This window comes from Cervus elaphus, chromosome 12, assembly GCF_910594005.1.
Source record: "Cervus elaphus chromosome 12, mCerEla1.1, whole genome shotgun sequence".
In the NCBI taxonomy this organism is placed as follows: Eukaryota; Metazoa; Chordata; class Mammalia; order Artiodactyla; family Cervidae; genus Cervus; species Cervus elaphus.
In genome coordinates, this window is record NC_057826.1 from 7,620,307 (window position 1) to 7,643,432 (window position 23,126).

Genomic DNA, 23,126 nt, shown 5'->3' on the forward strand with positions numbered 1-23,126 from the left:
GTAATGAAAAAGTAAAATTACACACACAAAAAAGTCTCACGTATACAGAGCTTATATTGCCAAATTCCATCGCTGGCTTTCATCAGCGATTTCTGGACTCAGCTCAGTTCTGTAAATAAGCAAGGACGCTAAAACCACTTTCAGAGTCGCCCTTCAGGCAGCATTCCTTGGGGCTTATTAGGGTGATAAACACCTTTGTCCAAAGCTTATGGTCAGCAGTATTCACAGCAAAATCCAATGCCCCTGTTCCTTTTGTTTTTCATGTGCGTGTAGCAAGGACTGCCCACACAGCCAGTGGCGCAGCCTCAGGGTCCATCCTCCTGCTCGGCTGAGCTTTTAAAGGAGCCCAGGTATGTTTTAATAACCTTGGAAGTGGGAACTCTCTTGCACCGTTCTCATACCCAGCCAGTTGCTGTGTATCTTGGCAGAGGCAAGCTTCTTGCTAAAGAAAGAGAAATATTTCCATTCTTTAATAAGTCATTCCAAGTTTCCTGTGATGTTATAAATAATCCAGCAAACAGCCGGCTTTATTCTGCTTAATTTGATATGGCAGATTTGAAATGTCGAAAAGTTCACTCTCAACATAAGCCATGCCACGGGACTCTGACCAAGCTTCCCTTCCTGATGGGATAAACTTTATCATCACACTCACTCAGGAAGGCAGCTGAGAGCCCGCCTGGTCTTCACGGGCGCGGGCTGCTGGGGAAGGCTGCGCTGGCCGCACACGCTGGGAACATGAGGTCAGTCCTTCCAGCTTTGCTCTGGGGGACAGGCCACTAGCCCGACAAATTCAGCTAATATACCTGCCACTCAAGGGTGAAGACAGAGAGGCTAGAAAAACAAGGCTGAAATGAGCCTATGAGTGGCTGGAAGAAGAAGAATTAAATATCAATTCAGAGTAAACAATTCGATAAGAGAGACATATTTTAGTCTCTCTAGAACACTCCATGTCAAATGTCTTCTCATGACCAAGTTCAAGGGCTGATTTACACTTTGAAAGTCTGTAGAGAGCTGAATGTCGGGCATACAGACGGAGGTCACCTAACAGCCGTGATGAAAGATAAAACTACCATAAATTCAGATGCTTGGCTGAGATTTTTAAATCTGTTGAAAGAGCTCAGAGGGCATTTTGCCAATTAGTCTGCTTTTTAATAGGATGTTTTTGTTGTTTTTATTCCTTTGCCCTGTATTTACAAATCAAACATACTCTGAGGAAACAGCTTAAGTGCTGGTTTGCACTGATTCAGAAAATAATTATTTAAAGGGGAAAAAATGACACTGGAATGTGATTTAATGAGTTTGCATATTAAGTTATTTCCTTTAATAATACATTTGTTTAAAGGAAACTGTACAGAACTCATCTGGTCTTATTTTTTACACTTGTATTTTATCTAAATCTGACCTCCTTTTCTTCCCAGTTTCTCATTATCCTTAAGGTTGTTTGTGTTCCAATTAAGATCATTTTAGGAAATGTTTTCTGGAAATTAATATATTGAGCTGATTAGGACTGGCTGAAACCAAATGTGTGATTAGGACTGGCTGAAACCAAATGTGAAATGAGAGATCAAGTTTTTAATTTAGTTTAATTTAGAGATCAAGTTTTTAATACGCGTTTGCAAATTTCTTAAAAGATCTAAAAAAGAAAAAAAGAATTCATCTTTTGTAAAAATGCAAAAGAACTTGTGCTTCCAAGTCCTTTCTTGAATGTTTACATTGCTGAATGAATGCTGTTTTTGCGTTATGGAACAGCTGTAAATATTGTGGATAATCCTGCACTTGAAGGGGAAAAACACATAGATGGGTTGCACAGAGCTCTTGAGAGGCAGGTGAGTCCTTCAGGATTAAGGGTTCCAGCCTCATGTCACATGGCCCTTTATCCATGGTTTCTTTTTCTCACAGGGTGACTCTGAGTTCTAAACCTTCTAAAACCTTGTCAGGCAGAAGCAACACCACCTCCGTCCCTGCCTAATGCTTTTCAAGCTGCCATGCATTAGGCAGCTATCCCAGCTTCATCTTGTGTTCCTATCCTCCCGGATCCTTTGACTTCACGCTTCCCTAGAGTAAGTACCTTAAATGGTTAGGGAGTGTCTTAGATTCTTAGAGCTGCCATCACAAAGAACCTCAAAGAGGTGGGTTAACACAATAGAAAGTTGCTGTCTCACAGGGAATTTTCTTTGCCTCATCCTGACTTCTGGTGGCTTGCTGACAGTTTTTGACATCCCTTGGCTTGCGGCTGTATAATTCTAATCTCTGCCTTCATCGTCACCTGGCATTCTTCCAGGGTGCTTCTGTCTTTCCTATGGGTGTCTTCGTAGAAGGACATCAGTCACACTGGATAAGCAGCCCTCCTTCCTCTAATTTGACCTCATATTAATTAACTATACCTTTAAAGGCTCTATTTTGGAAAAAAGTCACCTTTGGAGGTACCTGGTATTAGGATTTCAACATACGATTTTTGGGAGAGACAGCCAAACAGCCAATACTTCAGCCTGTAACAGGTAGTGAACAGGCAGTATATATAACTGCAGAAATGTCCCTTATAAAAAGTTAGTTAATAACTATATATTGATAGATTTAATAGCTGTACATTGATAGTCTTTTTTTAATCAATTACAAGCAACAATACTTTCTTGACTTAACCCCATGGGTACAGTCATAGCAGGGTTGAACATGTCTTAAAGACCTATCCTTGAGATTTCTTTTTTTATGCAAACCATAGGGAGACAGGGAAAAAAAGTCACCTCATATAATGCTTTCAGATTTGGAATCAGCTGAGATGCTCTTGTTTAACTGGATACTCTTAAGTGAGATATTAAATAGAGGTGTTTTTTTTTTTTGGTCTGAACAGATCTAATGTCAGATAAAGGCAAATATGATAAAAATGTCAGGATGCTTCTCTGTACCAAAAGGTCATTATGCATTTATGTTACTTAGGAAGGCAAAGGGCAGGGTATAAATTATACTATGAAATGTTACATTTTTTAGATTTCTGGAATTCTTTTTTTCTCATTTCTTTGCAGATAATCTACTAAACTAATAATAGGTTATGATTAGATGTTGTCATAATTTCCTGTTTAATCATGAAAGAATTTACTTAAAGTGTCCAAGTGTTGAGCCAATTCTGTTGATACCCTAAGCATTTTATGCCAGTTAAAAAAAAAATCAACATTTTAATGAGAGAAAAAAGTTTTTCTATCAAGGACCATATAGAGATTTGAAAGAAGATTCTAGAAAATTTTAACCATCCTTGTTCATTAAATTAAATGTCACTTATTCACTGTTATAGTCATTATTTGATATTAGAATTACAAGTGGAATCAAATATTTTAATTTAATTTTAATCAAAATTTTAATTTAAAAATTGGTTTTTTAAAGTGTCCTACAATTTTTAAGTGTCCTACAATAAAACAAATGTCTTACTCATAATATAAAAACAGTGATACTAAACAAAGGCAAGAAGAGCTTAATTTACACTGAATGAATCAGAGAGTCGGAAGGTAGAGTTACGATAGATTAGGCTGATACCAAGCCATTTCCAAATCTCAGTGCATAACACACACACACACACACACACAGATGTGTGTTTCTCACTTACGGCACATATTCAGTGTGGTTCAGCTGTAGGTAGGGGACAGCTATACTCCCGGTAACGCTTAAAGAGTCTTGCTTTGGTGCTTTCATCACTACCAAGACACAAACAAAATAAGAAATGTGGAAAAGCATGCAATGGCTCTTCAAATTTCTTTCCAGAAGGGCCTGCATCACTTCTGCTCAAGTTTCTCTTGTTAAATCAACTCAGGGGACTATGAAAAATATGACGTGAGTGAGGGAAAGGAGGTGGACTAGTAAGAAGTACAGTGGTACTGTGTGCCCAGATGCTGGAGAAGGGGTGAGGGCCAGTGTTTGCTTACACTGTTATCATCTGTGAGATGAGGGTTAGAACTTTGGAAAGTGGCTACTATGGCAGGGTTTGAATTGCCATTCAAAATAACAGGAAAGAAAACTTGAAACTAGTTCATAGAAATTTTGTTTGAAAAGTGGTAAATATTTGTGCATGACCAAAATTTAGGTTATGAAGTTAAGTGCAGTGGAGAAGCATAAATAGAACAATAGCAAATTGTCACTGGATCCAGGTTTTGTGTTCATTTGATTTCTCCCATAGCTGACTGTAAGACTGAAAATGGGTGGAAATTAGTTTATTTGAGAAGTTGTGATGACTTTCTTGGTCTGTCAGCTGGACTGGACTACAATTCACAGTTATTCTTGAAATGACTTAAGTGTTGTTGTGAAGGGATTTGCAAATGTATACAGGAAATTAAAATTATTTGATGTGCTTACAAAGTGAAGGGATATGATAGGTAGATCAAAGGCAAGGAATGAGGTGGTTGGTGAGGCAGGCAAGTACTGGGCTTTGGAGAGAATCCTTGATTTTTTCTTTCTTAAGATCCCTATGTCCCAGGTAGCTCAGCAGTAAAGAATCTGCCTGCCAATGCAGGAGACACAGAAAACATGGGAACCCACTTCAGTATTCTTGCCTGGAGAATCACATGGACAGAGTAGCCTGGCCGGCTACTTATATCTCCCCTCCTATCTTCAGGAAGATGTTCCTTTAGAGAAATGAGAAGTCTCCACATTCACTGTTTCTCCACTTGGCTTGGTGCTAATTACTACCTCAGTACACATACCTTTTAATTCTTTGCCCTCCACTTTTCATTTCAGGCTTCCCTGGTGGCACAGATAGTAAAGAATCTGCCTGCGATGCAGGAGACCCAGGTTCGATCCCTGGGTTGAGAAGATCCCCAGGAGAAGGGACTGGCCACCCACTCCAGTATTCTTGCCTGGAGAATTCCATGGACAGCAACCTGGTGTGCTACAGTCCATGGGGTGGCAAAGAGGCCGACATGACTGAGCAACTAACACTTCGACTTTTCATTTCATGTCGTATTTGGGGGAACCAAACAATTCACCTCTGTATCCAAGCTCCATCATTCACTTGGTCCAGCCTCACAGGCTGCAGGTGGCCAAATCTGTTTGATGCCAGTAAGCATGCGCCTAGAACCAGTGGGAGGGAGGAACCAGTGCCCATAAATCCCCATAAAGCCCAGCATATCTGTGTGTCCAGAGGTGCAACATTCCTGGGCAAAATCCAGGCACGTGGCTGCCGCATGCTGGATGAAGGTACGTGCTCCGTGCCCAATTCTGTGAAAAATTAAGAAATGTCAATTTAAAAAACACCGTGTTTCATTTTCTCAGTGGGCTGACCTAATTATTACCAGCAGGTAGAGTTGGCCAATAACATGATTTTTCTTTTTCTCCTTTGGCCTCGAAGGAAAAGGCATCAGTCTCTCCCTTGTTTCTTTTCCTCTTTTTTGGATGCTGCTGAAGTAGAACAAGCCAGCTCCTCTTATACCTTCTTTCCCTTGTTATAAGCTTTGGTTCACCTGTAAAACACATTTTTTAAAAAACCAGAGCATAAACGTTGACTGTAAAAAGCCCACACGCCCTAGTGTGATTCTTGTTGTTAGGGATCCAGGGAGACCTTGTGTTCATAGCATGCCTTGCATGGTAGCTTATGCCCCTACTTCTTTTCTTGTCCAGCCATTGGGCTCACAAACCTGGCAGAGGGTCAGCACACTCCGGGCATTTTTTTTTTCATAGTCATTTGACAGTGTCTTCTTAAAACCTCCAAGTTTTAAAAACAAAAAGTGATGGTCCTGTGGGAGTTGTCTTGATAGCTCAGAGATGGGTGCATGTTGTGTCTGAAGGGGTCAGAAGAAGCAGGAAAAATAAAGAGAAGACACATCATGCAAATGACCCTCACATCCATGTGCCTTTTGCATCTGCAGAAGCCACATTGATTTTCTATTTGATTTTTTCCTTTGACTCTGTCTAGGGAAATATCTGGAGAATTCAGAGGTAGGAAAAGTGTACTGCCTACACGTATTGTTCTTCTAGTTCTTGCTAGGAAAGTCTTAAGGAAGGATGTGCTTAGAATTTATCTCTGCAGATAAAATGTCAAACCCTTCAGAAAACTTAGAGTTTGGTTGATGGCAAGAATCATCTTTGCAAAATGCTAGCATGTCAAATTTTATGATGTCCTATTTACTCTGTATCTCTTGCTTTCATGGTAAAATATATGAGTGCTCATGAATATATCAGTATTATAAATATCCCTGGGAAATTATTTGAATAATAACATATGATATAAATCAGTTATATCTGATTTATATATTCAAATTTTGTTTTCCAGAAAATCAATTTAGTGAGATCTTGTCAGCCTTTTTCTGAGAAGAGGAGTCATAGTCAATAATTTGGTAAATGCTGTGCTAACATGGTTAACTAGCTTCTTTTCTGGAAGATTGCTCAGTGTTCTAAAGTCTCAAGGAGCTAGAGTTCTCAAACACATAGTTTGGAAAGCATTTTGGAAAGTAAGAAGTACTTGACAGTTTCAAAAATTCACATTTTTAACTCCAGTTCTGACTTCTGAGCAAAACTCCACATGTATATAATCTACTGCCAAATAAACATTTCTTAACAGGGGAACTTAGGTCTTATTCAGCACCTACCTCCACTGTCTAACACTGTGCCTGGCACACAGTTTATAGATATTTGAATGATTTATTAAATCTCTGGCGACATGAAAATAAATGTTGATCTTCTTATTTAAAAGCTAAGTCTGAAAATCCAGAACTTAGTAGATACAAGTGAATAATTGGGTTAGAAGAAAATTAATGAGCATATAAATGAGTAGAGAAATGAAAGCTCAACATAAAGGACTTACTTTAAATACGTTATCAGATGGAACCAATTATTTGGGTCCATTGGACCACTGATGCATTTCAACACTATCTTTGAGGCAATAATTTTTGAACATGCCTTAAGTGATCAGTAACGTTCTCCCCTGCTCTAAGACACTATGATAGCGTAAGTCTATTGAGGAATCAAGTTATCTAGAATGATTGGAAAAACTTTGCTATTTGTCATTTTGACTCATTATTTTGGCAGGAAACAATGTAAATATATCAGAATATAATCCATGGGACATTAACATTCAGAGCAATGGTTCCTACTGCAAACAGGAGTTGGATGGATGGGGAGAGCATGTTTCATGTTAGAGATTTTTCAAATTTGTTTAAGTATTTACAGCCAATCTCCATAGGGCCTTCAAAAGAAGTTCAGACAGAATGGAGCAAGTAGAAAATGAAAGAAAAGAAAGGGAGAAAGAGAAATGGAAGCCCTTACCAGATTTGATATGTGTCTGGCTATGTGTCAGTACCACTGTCTGACAGTTTATAAAATTCCTGATTTTTCTAGACTTGTATTCCACACATTTTTTCCCCAGACCATGTGATTCTTTTATACCAAAAGAAATAGGACAATTTTTTTTTTTTTTTTTTAACCATGGGGTCCACTGCTCCTATGATATAGCATATCATTCAGAAGTTGGAAGCCTAGTAGAATGATAGAAGGAAGATCAGATAAGATGCCAACTCTAGAACAACTCACTGCATAATAGAGGCAGTGCCTGTGGTATGTTGGTAAAAGTTCAACAACGGTTTTTTCAAAAATAAATAAATAAAATGTCCTAATGACACATTTGTCAGTTTTCAAGGTGCCAATACTCCCATCATGGCTGATTTAAAGCCACCAATACTAGGTCACTGAAAATCATCAATTGGGATAATATTTTGGGAATTGGGATTCTCAAGATCGCCTTCCTTTAATCCAATATAATCAGTCTCCAGCAAAAACTCTGGGCACTGTCCTCCAGGATACAGGACATTGCATTGAGCCAATGCCTGACATATGATACAGGACATTGCATTGAGCCAATGCCTGACATATGATGCTATGTCCAAAGTAACTACAATACACAGGTCCATAGCCCAAGAGTTTGAAGTAGGGCTGGGTATTCTTACTGACATTCTCATTGTTTCATTTTCAGAATCAGTATTGCTGAATCCCATGACACGAACATCAGCTGAACTGGAGAGCCTGGCTCCCACAGAGGAAAGATCTCCAGGAAATAACCCGGGAAGGATTGCACGGAGCTTGGAGGTAAGATCAGCATCGGGTCGTTTTGATCTCTTCACGTCAGTACAGTGACAGGAAAATAGGAAAGGCTAATGATCCTATTACCGGAAGATTCTAGAGTTGTTACAGACAGGGAGCTTAAAGGAATTCATCTGGAATTCATGAAATCCACTCTCTGTCTGTCGCTGCTTCAGTGCTCAGTTAAAACTAAACAATCAATTGCACTAACCACAGCCTGACAAGAGCAAACAACTCGGAACTTGTAATAAACTTGACCAGGAAAGTCTGGGTGATCCCAGGGGGTGAGCGCTGGCTGACGGAAGAGGGGGAGGAAGAATGCCAACCACGGCTTCAAGCCAGGGACAGGTAGGGTAGGAGTGTCTTAACCTCCCTCAATCAGTCACTCTGTGGCCAATGTGGCCAGTCAGCCTCTCGAAGGACTGGACGTCATGGGGGCCAAGAGGCAAAAATAAATTCAAGTGATATGAGAAATAGCCTTCTTTGGGCATGTCTTCTGCACTGATCAGTTCCCTCACCCTACCCCTTACTCCTGAAATTGCTGCTACAACAAGACAAATGCACACATTTTCCATTATATTCTTTTGTATTGAAGTAATCTCATTTATTTACAAAATATACGTGCATTTTTATTAGTGAAAACCAGCAACAGCAATGAGTCAGGAAAAAATAAAATAAAATAAAACCTCTTCTAGTTCAATCTACCCACATCATCTTTCTTAATGAACTCTATATACTTTGTCCTAATTCTGACCAAAATCCTTTGATGAGCATGCAGTAAACTAAACTTTTAAAATATCCAAATTGATTTCCCCAAAGAAATTTTTGTTACTGATGATTGCCTCATGATACAAGTAAAATGTCTTTGTCAATTTTTGCCGTCATCATTAATCACCACACACACTCTTCTCCACTTTCCTAACTTCACTTTGTCTTAAACAATATGTTTTAAAATTGAGAAATCATAGTATGTGATTTATACCTCCAGGGCAGTTTCAATTTGTTTAGAGAAGAATGTCTAATTTCCATAACAATAGCATGTAACTATTAAACTGTGAAGCTCTCAGTGTTTAGATGGTTAATAGGTGCAAAGAAATTAAGATGGTATCTTGACTAAAGATGGTGAATCAGATTACCAAGGATGAGAACAAATAAGTGAATATAGGCAGGCAGATGGAATAGGAAATTAAAAAGAGGATATACTTTGAAGGTATGGAAAATTAGAATGACCAGGCAAAGTGGTTCAGTGTTATGATGCTTGGTGACATACAGTCAGAATATTTTAGAATTACTGCCCTTGGTGACTGGAGTCTGTCATAAATATTTTGAGTAGAGTGGTGATGCTGGGAAAGATTTAAGGCTTAGGAAAAGGGCGCGGCAGAGGATGAGATGGTTAGAAGCATCACCGACTTGAAGGCCCTGAATCTGCGCAAACACTGGGAGATAGTGGAGGACAGGGAAGCCAGTCGTGTGGCAGTGCATGAGGTTGCAAAGAATCAGACTTGACTTAGTGACTAAACAACAACGTGTGGAGTGCGGTGTTCTGTAATAATAGTCTTACAGTCTGAATGAAAAAGAGTTTAAATCAAGATGAAGGCAGCAAAAAGGTTGTAGGAGGTAAGCCCAGTCTAAGCAAATGCAAAAAGCAGACAAGGTTCAAATACATTTCTTGTACAAGTTATGGCAATCAGCCAATTCAAAGATAGCAGATAGTTTCTTCTTGACACTTAATGAGCTATCTTGTTAATTTTCTGTTAGTGATAATCTATTTTAATTATGCGGTGACATTTTTTTTTTTTCCCTCTGACAAAAGCTAGAATTGTATTGTGTGTATCCAGAGTCTTCACTTTCTATTTAGAATTTGTTGCCCTGCGGAGTTTCAAATCTCTAGCTAAAGTGTTTTCCTTTATTGGTTCCTTGCTCAGGGAAAGATCAAAAGGACTGAGGACGCTAGAAGGTGAATCCCTCCATCACAGAGACAAGCCTACAATGTACTAAAGCACTGCTCTAATGTGTGGAGTAAAGTCTGACGATATTGTGCACAGAAGAGGGCTTTCACGTCCTGTGAAGCATTTATAGTGATGCTTACACGATTCTCCTAAGACCTGTTTCTCGGCAGGCAGAGCAGTTTATGATGAATGCCAAGTGCAAGTTGACGTACGCATTCAAAAGGAGGCTATGGCGTTCCTTTGGCATTTTGAGCTTAGGCAGCACGTCTCAAAGACTTCTCTCAGCTACTTCTTTGTCTAGTCTTTGGTGTTCTAAAGGAAGGACTCAATAAAGGAGGGAGATAGGAGAATTAAATGGATTAGGTTGTTTATTTTAAACAACAAACTCAGGGTTTTGATGGGTGATCTATGCACTACGTTGAGGAGTGGAATAATTCTTGACCATGTTTTGCAGCCAGACCCCAGGAATGTGGCCAGTGTCAATTCCTGCCTTGCCTGCCAGGGATCCTTTGAGGTCTGGGGCAGCACAGGGGGTGTCACATTCCAAGGACCACCCAGGCCAAAAGCCACAGTCAGCTGTTGGGGACTTAGCCTCATTATTAAAATGGAAAGGATGCCCTCAGAATTTGCCAAACCATGAAGTAACAAACAAAATGTCCCAAGGAAAATAAACAACAGTCAAAAACCATCTCCATACAAACAACAAACTAAAACTAAAACATTTTATCTCATGGCTTTAAGGCTGATGTTAACTTCTGACCTACCCTCTTCATGAAAGAGACAGCTGAGAAGTCATATTTTATCAATAATGGTGTATTTATTTAATTAACAGAGACATACCTTCAAAAGGAATAATATACGTGACGGGACTCACGGGTATTAGTTCCATTTGCCTCTGGCATGTGTAACAAAAGGAAACATTTAAATTATGGAGCAGGTTTCTTGAATAACAGTGTTATGCACCTTACATAAAAAATAAAACCCAGATGTATTAAAAAGTTGAATGTCATAAATCATTCAACTATAAGAAAATATGGGCACACATGCAGTAGTTCATGAGACAGAAAGAAGTTTCCTATATATAAAGCAAATGGAAACATTCAGAAAAGAATTTTTCTATTCATCAAAGAATAAACTATAAAAAATTAAAATGCCATAAAAGTGAGAAAAATGGAAATAAGTGATGAAATACAGACTAATTACTATACCCACACATATACCACATATATATGAACACACACTGAACCATTGCTTCTAGGAGAAACTTAGGATTAGGCTTTTGTAAAATTCTGGTCACATTTTTACCAAGCAATCAATACATAGCTTTTTTTAGGTGTGTTTCTGTTTAATGCCACCTTGTTGTTCATTAACATTGAACTCAGAGCCAACAACACAACTTATGACTGCATGCAGTTTATTAAACACACTTGCTTTCTAGTCACTTCCTCCATAAAGCATCACGACCTTCTTTCAAGAAGAAAGCAGTAGACAATACTATGCTGGGGGGCCATTTTAAACAGCATAAAAATGCCCCAAACTTTGCACTAAATAATCTGTGACTATGACACCTGTTCACAGTTTGAGAACTGAACTGAGGAGAAAAGAGTGCAACCCTATTTGACTTCAGCTGCAATGTGCAAGTGATGACATTTGTTTCAACCATGAGTGACTGCGAATTCTCTGAAGTCATTGATTTGAGGATTACAAATACATTTGATTCTTGATTCCATGTGTAAAATAAACAGCTATTGGGAAGCTGCTATGTAGCACAGGGAGCTCAGATTGATGATCTGTGATGATCTAGAGGCAAGGATGGGGGTAGCAGGTGGGAAGGAGGTCCAAAAGGGAAGGGGATATATGTACACCTGTAGCTAATACCTTTCATTGCATAGCAGAAACGAACGCGACACTGTAAAGCAAGTATGTGCTAATAAAAATAAACAAAATTTTAAAAACAAACAAACAAAAAAATACATTTGAACAAACAGGCATATTTGCAAACACAGAATCTATGAATAATGAGATTGAATCAGGCGTATTGTATGTATATACATATATATATATGTATATATATGAGTGAATGGGAGAAGAGGGAGGGGAAGAGAATACAAGGCAGGTATAAATGTGGAAGAGATGTCACAAAAAATTAGTACCTAATAAAAAATAATATTCAGTGTTGGGAAGTGTAAATTAAAGCATACTTTGAGGTTAACTTATTATTTATATTTAAAAATATTTAATAAACCATATACTTTGAAAATTATCTGATTACTTATTTGAAAAAAGATGTATTTTATTATTATAATATTTTATAGTATTCTTATGTGTTATATATCATTATTTAATCCTGTTATAATTGTTTAGAAAATATTATTAGGTAAAAGTGGTGCATTCATTGCTACTCTATTCATAATAGCAAAAATATTAGAATGACAGAAAGCTTTCCAATTTATAGCATTGCATAAAGTGGAAAACTACCGTGCGACTGAAAATCGCAATGTAAGAGAATTGTTCCCCAGATGCCTGAGTAGAAATACCCTGAATTTACCTCTTCTCACAGGCAAACCATAATTATAACTATTTATAGTACAACTATCTATGGAAAATACTGGAATCTACCAGAAAAGACCATTGACAACTGAAGATACAAAGGAAGAACCACAGTGAGATGGGCAGGAGAGTGGGTGCCTTGGGTGGGTAACCCACAGAAGTGCAGGGGCTCTCCCCAAGGAGCAAGAAGCCTGACCCCACCCCAGGTTCCCCAGCACAGGGGTTCCACACTGGAGAGACATAAATGCCCATAAGTAGATGAATGAATAAAGAAGTGATATAAATGCATCTGTATATATATTATATGATATGTATGTATCACTCAGGCATAAAAAATGAAACCTTCCCATTTGTGATAACATGGATAGACTTGGAGTGTATTATGCTAAGTGAAATAGGTCAAACCAAGTAAGACAAATACTGTACGGTTGCCTTAAATATGGAATCTAAAAAAAACAAAACAAATGAACAAAGATAAAACAGAAACAGAATTATAGGTACAAAGAACATATAGATGGTTTCCAGAGGGAAGGAGGGTGGTGGGGAGGAAAGAAACAGGTGAAGAAGATTAAGGAGGTACAAACTTCCAATTGCAAGATAAATGAATCATGCATATGAAATGTACGCTATAAGGGGTATATTTAGTAACCATGCCATATCTTTGTATGGTGACGTTTCATAACTAGACTTATAGTGATTATCATTTTGAAATATATAGAAGTGTTGAATTGTTATTTTGTGTAACAGGAACTAACATTGCACTGCACGTCAATAATACTTCAAAAACGAACTCACAGAGAAAGATATCAGTTTTGTGGTTACCAGATGTAGGTGACTGGGAGATGAAGGATTGAATGAAGGCAGTCAAAAATGTGCAAACCTCCAGTTATAAGATGAATGCATACTGAGGATTTAATGTACAGCATAATAAATAGAATACTGTCGTGTGTTACATATGAAAGGTAAGAGTAATTCCTAAGAGTTCTCATCACAAGCAAAATTGCTTTCTCTTCATCACAAGGAAAATTGTTTTTTCTATTTCTTTAATATTTTATCTATATGAGATCATGGATGTTCATCAGGTTATTTTGATAATCACTCCATGGATCTATGTAAGTCAAATCATTAATCGTACACTTTAAACTTAGTGCTGAATGTCGATTAGAAAGTGAAAGTTGCTCAGTCGTGTCCGACTCTGCGACCCCATGACTATACAGTCCCTGGAATTCTCCAGGCAACAATACAGGAGTGGGTAGCCTTCCCTCTTCCCGGGCATCTTCCCAACCCAGGGATTGGACCCAGGTCTCCAGCATTGCAGGCGGATTCTTTACCAGCTGAGCCACAAGGGAACCCCAAGAATTTGGAATGGGTAGCCTATCGCTTCTCCAGGGGATCTTCCTGACCTAGGAATCGAACTGGGAGTCTCCTGCATTGCAGGTGGATTCTTTACCAGCTGAACTATCGGGGAAACCGAATGTCAATTATATCACAATAAAACTGGAAGACAGAAAGGTGATACAAATATAAAATCAAAGAAATCTTAAGAAACAATAGGAGTTTCTGAGGTGAAACTCAAGTTATATAGGGCAGTAGAGACAATGAATAATATTATTGACAATAGTTCCACAGAAGGGAAAGTTTGGTTGGAAGATACTACTTTGATGAGGAGATTATGCTAAGTGGAAAAAAAAAAAAAACATAAAAAAATTCTTAGGCTACTAAATGAAAGATAATTACAGAGGCACATTTTTATTAACCTAATCTATGCACTGTGACATATTTCAAAATGTAAACTTTATGTAATGTGTTAATAATGTCTTGTTGTGTACTTATCAATTTATATGTAAACCTCAGTGAAAGTGAAACTGTTAGTCACAACCCCATGGACCATAGCTGGCCAGGCTGCTCTGTTTGTGGAATTCTCCATGTAAGAATACTGGAGTGGGTTGCCATTTCCTTCTCCAGAGCATTCTCCCGACCCAGGAATCAAACCCAGGTCTCCTACATTGCAGGCAGTTTCTTCACCATTTCAGCCAGGGAAGCCCAACAAGATGTAGATGTAATAAATCTGTATATCCAAAAGTGTTTTTTATCCTTAGTCGGTAAGAAATACTACAAATTATGTCTTCTAATGACAAAAAGAGTAGTATGACATGCTGTAATGAATTAATTTTATATTAATATGTTATTTGTTTAATATATAGTGTATAAAAATATTTTTCATTAATATTAAGTAATACCAGAAGTAGGCATCATGCATTTCTCACAAAAGTAGGCCCTTTAATGGTGACTTAAGAAAAACATTGGGAGAAATCTATAACTGACAGTAATAAGATTACATGTCCATGGTGCCTATGCAAATGAGAATCTGACCATAAAAACTAGATAATTACACATCTAATAGCTTGGGGTTGATGCCAGTTTTGTAGATAGATACAAGTGTATAATTAGCAATAGTTGTGTGGATATAAATTTTAAATGCAACTTGAGAGTATTGGGTAATGTAATACTTTGAATGAAAATATCTAAACAGGAAATGTTTTACACAAGTGATTAGATGTTCAGTATAAATATTAGATAAGAAATGAATAATTTATGAGACAGCAAAAAAGTACAGTGATTTCTTGTTGCTAACTTCATTGACGTATTGTTTCCATACAATTAAATAAACCAATTTAGATTTAAAATTTATATATTTCTGCAAATACAACCACAATCAAGTTATAAAAGCACTTCCATTATGCACTAAAAAACCCTTATTCCCCACACTGAGGCAATTCTCCATAGCACCTCCCCCTTACATACACTCATAGTCATTGATACTGCCACTAAAAAATATAGTTTCCCTTTTTTTAGAGTTTCTTATAAATGGGATTGGGGTTCCCAGGTGGAGTTAGTGGTAAAGAATCTGTCTTCAGTGCAGGAGACACAGGTACGGTCCCTGGGTCAGGAAGATCCCTTGGAGGAGGGCATGGCCACCCACTCCAGTCTTCTTGCCTGGAGAATCCCCATGGAGAGAGGAACCTGGCAGGCTATGGTCTGTAGGGTCACAAAGAGTCAGACATGACTATAGCAACTTAACATAAATGGAATTACATAGTATATGTATTGTGTTTTGACAATTTCATTCAAAAGTTTGGTTTTGTTACTCTGTCTTTCACTTTTTTTATTACAATAACAACAGCTATTATTTTATTGTGTGCTTAGTATGGATAAGATTTGTATAAAGCTCTTTACATGTATAATGAGAAAAAAATCACCCTCCTCTCCATAAAACAAGGAGGTGGATGGCAACTTGTCCAAAAACTGAATTAGATCCTTCTAGGAGATCATTTCTAAGCCTCAACCAGACACTTGCTTGTTCAAAAACAAAAGAAAGCCCAATATTAAGTTTTGGGGTTAAAGACTAAAAAGAGATGAGTTGCTTTACACCAGAAAATGGAAAAAATTTGGTTATTTTGTTAATTTTAACTAATTAATTAATTATTTTAATTGGAGACTAATTACTTTACAATATTGTAGTGGTTTTTGCCATACATTGACATGAATCAGCCATGGATTTACACGTGTTCCCCATCCTGAACCCCCCTCCTACCTCCCTGCCCATCCCATCCCTCAGGATCATCCCAGTGCACCAGCCTTGAGCACTCTGTCTCATGTGTCAAACCTGGACTGGTGATCTGTTTCACATATGGTAATATACATGTTTCAATGCTATTCTCTCAGATCATCCCACCCTCACCCTCTCCCACAGAGTCCAAAGACTGTTCTATACATCTGTGTCTCTTTTGCTGTCTCACATATAGGGTCATCCTTACCATCTTTCTAAATTCCGTATATATGTGTTAGTATACTGTATTGGTGTTTTTCCTTCTGGCTTACTTCACTCTGTATAATGGGCTCCAGTTTCATCCACCTCATTAGAACTGATTCAAATTTATTCTTTTTAATGGCTGAGTAATATTCCATTGTGTGTATGTACCACAGCTTTCTTATCCATTCGTCTGCTGATGGGCATCTAGGTTGCTTCCATGTCCTGGCTATTATAAACAGTGCTGTGATGAACACTGGGGTGCACATGTCTCTTTCAGATCTGGTTTTCTCGGTCTGTATGCCCAGGAGTGGGATTGCTGGGTCATAAGGCAGTTCTATTTCCAGTTTTTTAAGGAATCTCCACACTGTTCTTCATAGTGGCTGTACTAGTTTGCATTCCCACAAACAGTGTAAGAGGGTTCCCTTTTCTCCACACCCTCTCCAGCATTTATTATTTGTAGACATTTTGATAGCAGCCATTCTGACCAGCATGAGATGGTACCTCGTTGAGGTTTTGATTTGCATTTCTCTGATAATGAGTGATGTTGAGCATCTTTTCATGTGTTTGTTAGCCATCTGTATGTCTTCTTTGGAGAAATGTCTGTTTAGTTCTTTGGCCCATTTTTTGATTGGGTCATTTATTTTTCTGGAATTGAGCTGCAGGAGTTTCTTGTATATTTTTGAGATTAATTCTTTGTCCGTTATTTCATTTGCTATTATTTTCTCCCATTCTGAAGGCTGTCTTTTCACTCTGCTTATAGTTTACAGCCTTCAGAATGTCTTTCACTTTTGTCATTCAAGTGCATCTGACTTTACCTTCAACAGTAACCTTCTTCTGAAAACACCCAGATCATACTTGTTATTACAACCTGAAATATTTTTAGTATACAATGATAAAATTTTAAGGCATATTTATATGATAGGTTAATGAAAATGCAAGAAAAAAGTTAAAAGGTACAAATCACAAGGTTCAAAGCAAGCACAGTATTAACTTTATCAGCAGGAAATAATTAATTTTGGTGGATTGTGAGAAGTTAACATGTTTTGTCCACTGTCATATGTAACAACAAATCTTCACTCTCAAGAGAAGTCAGAGTTCTGAAAGCCATCCCTGTTTAATTATTCTTTTTTTTTTTTCTTTCTGTAAACTGAATATACTCTTCTCCAGGCCTCCAGCTATTGATTTAGCAAGAAAGAGAATCTCAGGCATTACTGGGTCTGTCTCCCCATGAATCTGTTATTATCCACTCAACTGTCCCCGTGGTGTCACACAGAGGCTAATCTTTGATGACATACTGCTCACCCTTGACCAACACTGCCCCTTCTCACACTCATTGTTAACGCTGGTTCTTTTGTATGATCACCTTCCCCAGGGTCAGTGCAAACTGCACTGCTGAGGTAAGGCTTTACTACATGCCATTTTCAATGTTAAGGCCAGAAGAGTGTTGCCCATCTTTGCTTACTCACTGCTTCCTGCCTTACTGATCCTGGCACTACCTCTATCCCATTTGCAGTTAGAATGGGTGTTCACTGAACTTGCAGCTTATCACCCTTGTCCAACTTTGTCCAGTTAAGTCACTCAGTCATGTCTGACCCTTTGCGACCCCATGGACTGCAGCATGCCAGGCCTCTCTGTCCATCACCAACTCCACCCCAACTTTTGTCCAAGGCATTTTTTAATCTCAGTACCAAAATTGATCAATCCACTTTAAAGAGTATAAATAAAACTAAATTGCCCTACATTTACCAAGTAATAAACTTTATAGCACATTGACTTTAGGTCAATAAATAACATCATTACTTGCATTCATGAAATATTCTTTTGAAAGAAAGTGGTCAATATATTTGCTAAGTTCTGCAGCAAAACTTTCTTCACTTTCATTACAATTCTTTTCTCCAAGTGTGGCATTCTGGATCAGTGCTACAATCAGCAAGAACCCGGTATTTCAAGTGTTCTAATCAAATCACAAGACAAGCTAAACTGTACATTTATTTATTTATTTTTTAAACTGTACATTTAATGTTGCCATTAGAACATTTACTTGAAGTACTTTTTTCAAAATATATATAAATAGTCATAAAAATGAGTACTAATAAAATTTAAGAAACCAAGTATGTCACCAACTTTTGTTGCATCAAACTTAGTTTTGCAAACCAAAAAAAAAAAAAAAAAATTGTTTGTATTGAGCACTTCAATTCCATAAGATTAACAATTTTATATAAATCAAGTAAATCTCAAATTTAATAAGTTAAATTATTTAGAATATATTGTCTAAGAAATTTTAAAAGAACCATTTCTTTAAATATCAAAATGGGATTAAGCATCCCAGAGCAGAAAAAAGAAGGGAATCTAAGTTTTACTTATTTCAAGGATTAAAGTACAGGAAAGTAACAGCTTTATAGAAAGGGAATAACTGCCTGGTATGACTAGAAAGATGGGATCATCCACAGCCTTGCAGAAACCTTTGTGTTCCAGCCATTTGAGGGATTCAGCTGGCGCTTCAAAGAGCCATCAGACCTGAGGCGGCCAAGCATTCGGAAAAGAACCACAGTGCAGTGGTGGTCCATCATGCCTTTAGATCAAAGATCAAGTGGGACAAGGTAAGTTGCAGGGCTACCTGGATAGTCAGGTCACTCAAGAATCACAATACAGAATATTTCACTTTCTTGTTGTTGTTCAGTCTCTCGGTCGTGTCCAGCTCTTTTCGACCCCATGGACTGCTGCACACCAGGCTTCCTTGTCCTTCACCACCTGCTGGAGCTTGCTCAAACTCAGGTCCATTGAGTTGGTGATGCCATCCAACCATCTCATCCTCTGTCATCCGCTTCTCCTCCTGCCTTCAATCTTTCCCAGCATCAGGGTCTTTCCACCTTCTATAGTACCTTAAAACCATGAAAGCTCCTAGAACCTAAACAAAGCTCTTGACAAATGTAGGCTATATTATAGTTTTCTAAAGTAATTCAAATAAAATCGCCCTACTTTTCATGATTAAGGGCTTAATATGGAACTTAAATTAAGGAAAATAAGTAATTTTTTCCTACACATCTGAATTTAATGGAATTAAATTTAAACTATTCATTTACTTTTCATCATAATTTCACAAAAATAGCTCTATGACCTTTGCCCTTTCTTTCCTACCAAACTCTTCTCCTTTGGAGACAATCTTATTTCCCTCAACTGTCTCTTATAAGACATGGTTTTGTGATAACTCTTTCATTGTCTTTTTTCTAAATGTGCTTGTTTGTATTTCTCTTAAAGAAAAGTACCCTAAATTGCTCACAATAATCCAGTTAGTCTAACAAATTAAGGGTACAATGTGACCAAAACCCCTTTTGTTTCAAACACTCTACTCTTTGAACTTGAATAAACTCTAAGAATAAGTTATTCTGGTTACCATACTCCACATGGATTCCCAATGGTTTCATCATCAATTAATGCCCTTAAGTTCTTCTCCTCCTAGTATGTTAATAAATAATGTCTCTGTCATCTCATTGGGCTTCCCTGGTAGCTCAGCTGGTAAAGAATCTGCCTGTAATGCAGGAGACATGAGCTCAGTCCCCGGGTTGGGAAGATCCCCTGGAGAAGGGAACGGCTACCCACTCCAGTATTCTGCCCTAGAGAATTCCATGTACTGTATAGTCCATGGGGTCGCAAAGAGTCAGACATGACTGAGTGGCTTCACTGTCATCCCATATTCATAATGATTAAAAAATAGCTCTTGGAATTTTATATTTAGCACAACTAATGTTCATTCTGTTAGATATAAATCCATGTATTTGCGATTCCTTAGTATTGACTGAATTAATGATTTGGCAATAATATTTCCATCAGTACCTCCTTAAGTGCATAGCCATTTATTCAGAAAGGTGGTTAGTTGAAAAGAACTTGAGAGAAGGAGAAAGGGATTGAATGTGGAGTTAAATAAAAGATTGACTTGCTGCTCTTGCTACACTTGCCAGTTTTTAGTTTTGTTTCAATGGGAAGTAGGAGTAAGTGGAATGGGCTTCCTTGGTGGCTTAGTGGTCAAGAATCGACTACAATGCAGGAGACTCAGGAGACAGTTTCGATCCCTGGATGAGGAAGGTCCCCTGGAGGAGGGCATGGCAATCCACTCCAGAATGCTTGCTGGGAGAATCCCGTGGACAGAGGAGCCTGGCAGACTATAGTCCATGGGGTTGCAGAGTCAAAACTGAGCACCCTTGACTGAGCGCGAGCATGAAGAGTGAGTGGAATAGATGACTTTTATGTCACGAAAGTATTGAATGGATCCACTAAGAATACATAATGTTATCCCTTTCCTTATTACACAGTGAGAGCTTTAACAGATAGAGGATGTTTTAGAGCAGCACATGCCTTTGCTGCAACAAAGTGAGCAGAATGATGGCAGGGGGCCAAAATATGGATTTATTTTGATTTTGCCAAAGGGTAAAGAGCTGTTTAGTGAAAGGCACACATCTAGGAAGTATATTAACTTGTGATGTTACTGACCAGGGTTTTAGACACTTTAATCAATGGAATTATCAGAAGCTAGACAAGAAATTCTGGAGAAGGCAATGGCACCCCACTCCAGTACTCTTGCCTGGAAAATCCCATGGATGGAGAAACCTGGTAGGCTGCAGTCCATGGGGTCGTGAAGGGTCGGACACGACTGAGCGACTTCACCTTCACTGTTCCCTTTCATGCATTGGAGACGGAAATGGCAATCCCCTCCAGTGTTCTTGCCTGGAGAATCCCAGGGACGGGGGAGCCTGGTGGGCTGCAGTCTATGGGGTCGCACAGAGTCGGACACGACTGAGGCGACTTAGCAGCAGCAGACAAGATTCAGGGAAGGCTTTACTGGGGCCCTTGCTACAGCAACAGAGAGTGAGAACAAGTAACGGGTTCCCTGAGGGAATGGGAACTAAAACCACAGTAAGAAACCACTGCACCGCTGCTAGGATGGCTATAATCAAAAGAAGAGAATAACAAGCATTGGCGACAATGTAGAAAAATTGGAATCTTACAAAATGCTGGTAGGAGTGTGAGATGATGCAGCTACTTTGGAAAACAGCCTGAAAGTTTCTCAAAGTTTAAGCAATAGGAGTTAACGTATTGCCTAGCATTTTCACCCTAGGTACATACTCATGAGAAAAAAAAAAAGTGTGTGTAATCTATATATATTTGCTGACACAAAAATGAGCAAATGATTCTTTATGGCAACATTATTCAAAATAGCTACAAAGTATACAAAATCAAAATGCTCAAATGTTAATCCACTAATGAATGGATAAATAGTATGTTTTATAATATCACATAATATAATATCCATTCAGTGGAATTTTATCTAGCAATAAAAATATATATAAGTACTGAAACATATTACCACATGGATAAATCTTTATAAAAATAAATACAATAAACCAGTCCCAAAACATCACGTAATGTATGAATTCATTTATATGAAATGTCCAGTTTAGGCAAATCTATAATGACAGAAAATATATTAGTATTGGCCTAGGTTTAGGAGTTTGGATCTGATGAAATAGGGAATGACTCCTAACAGACACAGAATTTCTTTCTGAGGTGACAAAAATGTCCTAAAATCAACTGCAGTGGTGGATGAACAATTCTGTGAATATTGCATCATTGACTCAACATACATGAGTTTGAGTAAACTCTAGGAGACAGTAAAGGACAGGGAAGCCTGGTGTGCTGCAGTCCATGGGGTTGCAAAGAGTTGGACATGCCTGAGTGACTTAACAACAAAGACACACACATACACACACACACACACACACACACACACACACAAAGATGTATACATTTGGTATCTTTGTCTGCTATAATAAATAACTACCTGGGTTGGTTAATACACTATAAAATTTTAGTATAAACTAATATTGTGCATCTACCTTGAAGAGAAATATCTCTGAATATGTACCCAAAACACCTTGCTCAGGTTTTTTTTTTTAGTCATATTTCAAGTGATTATAATATATTCATATTTCTATAAAATAGTATATCCAATGTAACCATCATATAACAATACATGAATTGAAAAAATGTCTTTAAAATTTTTCTCCAGAATATTAACAGCAAAAGTTGAAGGAAGTGGGATATGAGAAAATACCTACATATTCTTAAAGTTACTTGGAAATTAACAGATCAATAAGAGTTTTTTTAGCAAATAAATGATCTAGTCTAGTATATGAAATGTATTAATGTTATTAAGTCTGATTTATAAGTGGATGAAATTTGTGTGCTGGAAGTCAAGGAAAATCTGGTGGCATTTAAATTCCCTCTACTATGTGTCAGATTCTTTGCTTGTACTTTTCCTAATTATTGAATTATATCAATAACTCTACAGGACTACTCATATTTTATACATAAAAACTGAGACTCTGGGATAGCGATGTTAAACAGTTTCTCTAGATAATCGGATATTTATTTGCTGGCCTACACTTGACTCCAAGATTTTTAAAATGAAATTATAATGAGTATTAAAATTAGGTAGTGACTAAAACATGTTTGAGAGTCTTGAGTATGGAGACCATATAGGAGCAGCATTAATGGAAGTTTATTCAATAACTGTGTGAACAATTATTAGAAAATCAGATATTGGAAACAGGAAAAGCATTTATGACTATGTACTCTGCAAATGAAAAAAATGCTACTATAAAAGATAATACCTATAAAAGCTGCCAGATTTTACCTATGTGTGATGAGTTAATGGTTAAGATCAAAATAGTAACAACTGGGTGAGGAGTTAAGAAACTTATTAT

The 23,126-nt window shown here is 37.8% G+C and overlaps 1 long non-coding RNA gene across 1 annotated transcript; it reads left to right on the forward strand.

The window, feature by feature from the left end:
• Window positions 1-272: 272 nt before the first annotated feature.
• Window positions 273-8,000, forward strand: LOC122704701. The gene is made up of 3 exons (XR_006343913.1): window positions 273-350; window positions 1,900-2,060; window positions 7,946-8,000. It is a non-coding gene; the product is annotated as an uncharacterized LOC122704701 (long non-coding RNA).
• The last annotated feature ends 15,126 nt before the right edge of the window (window positions 8,001-23,126 follow it).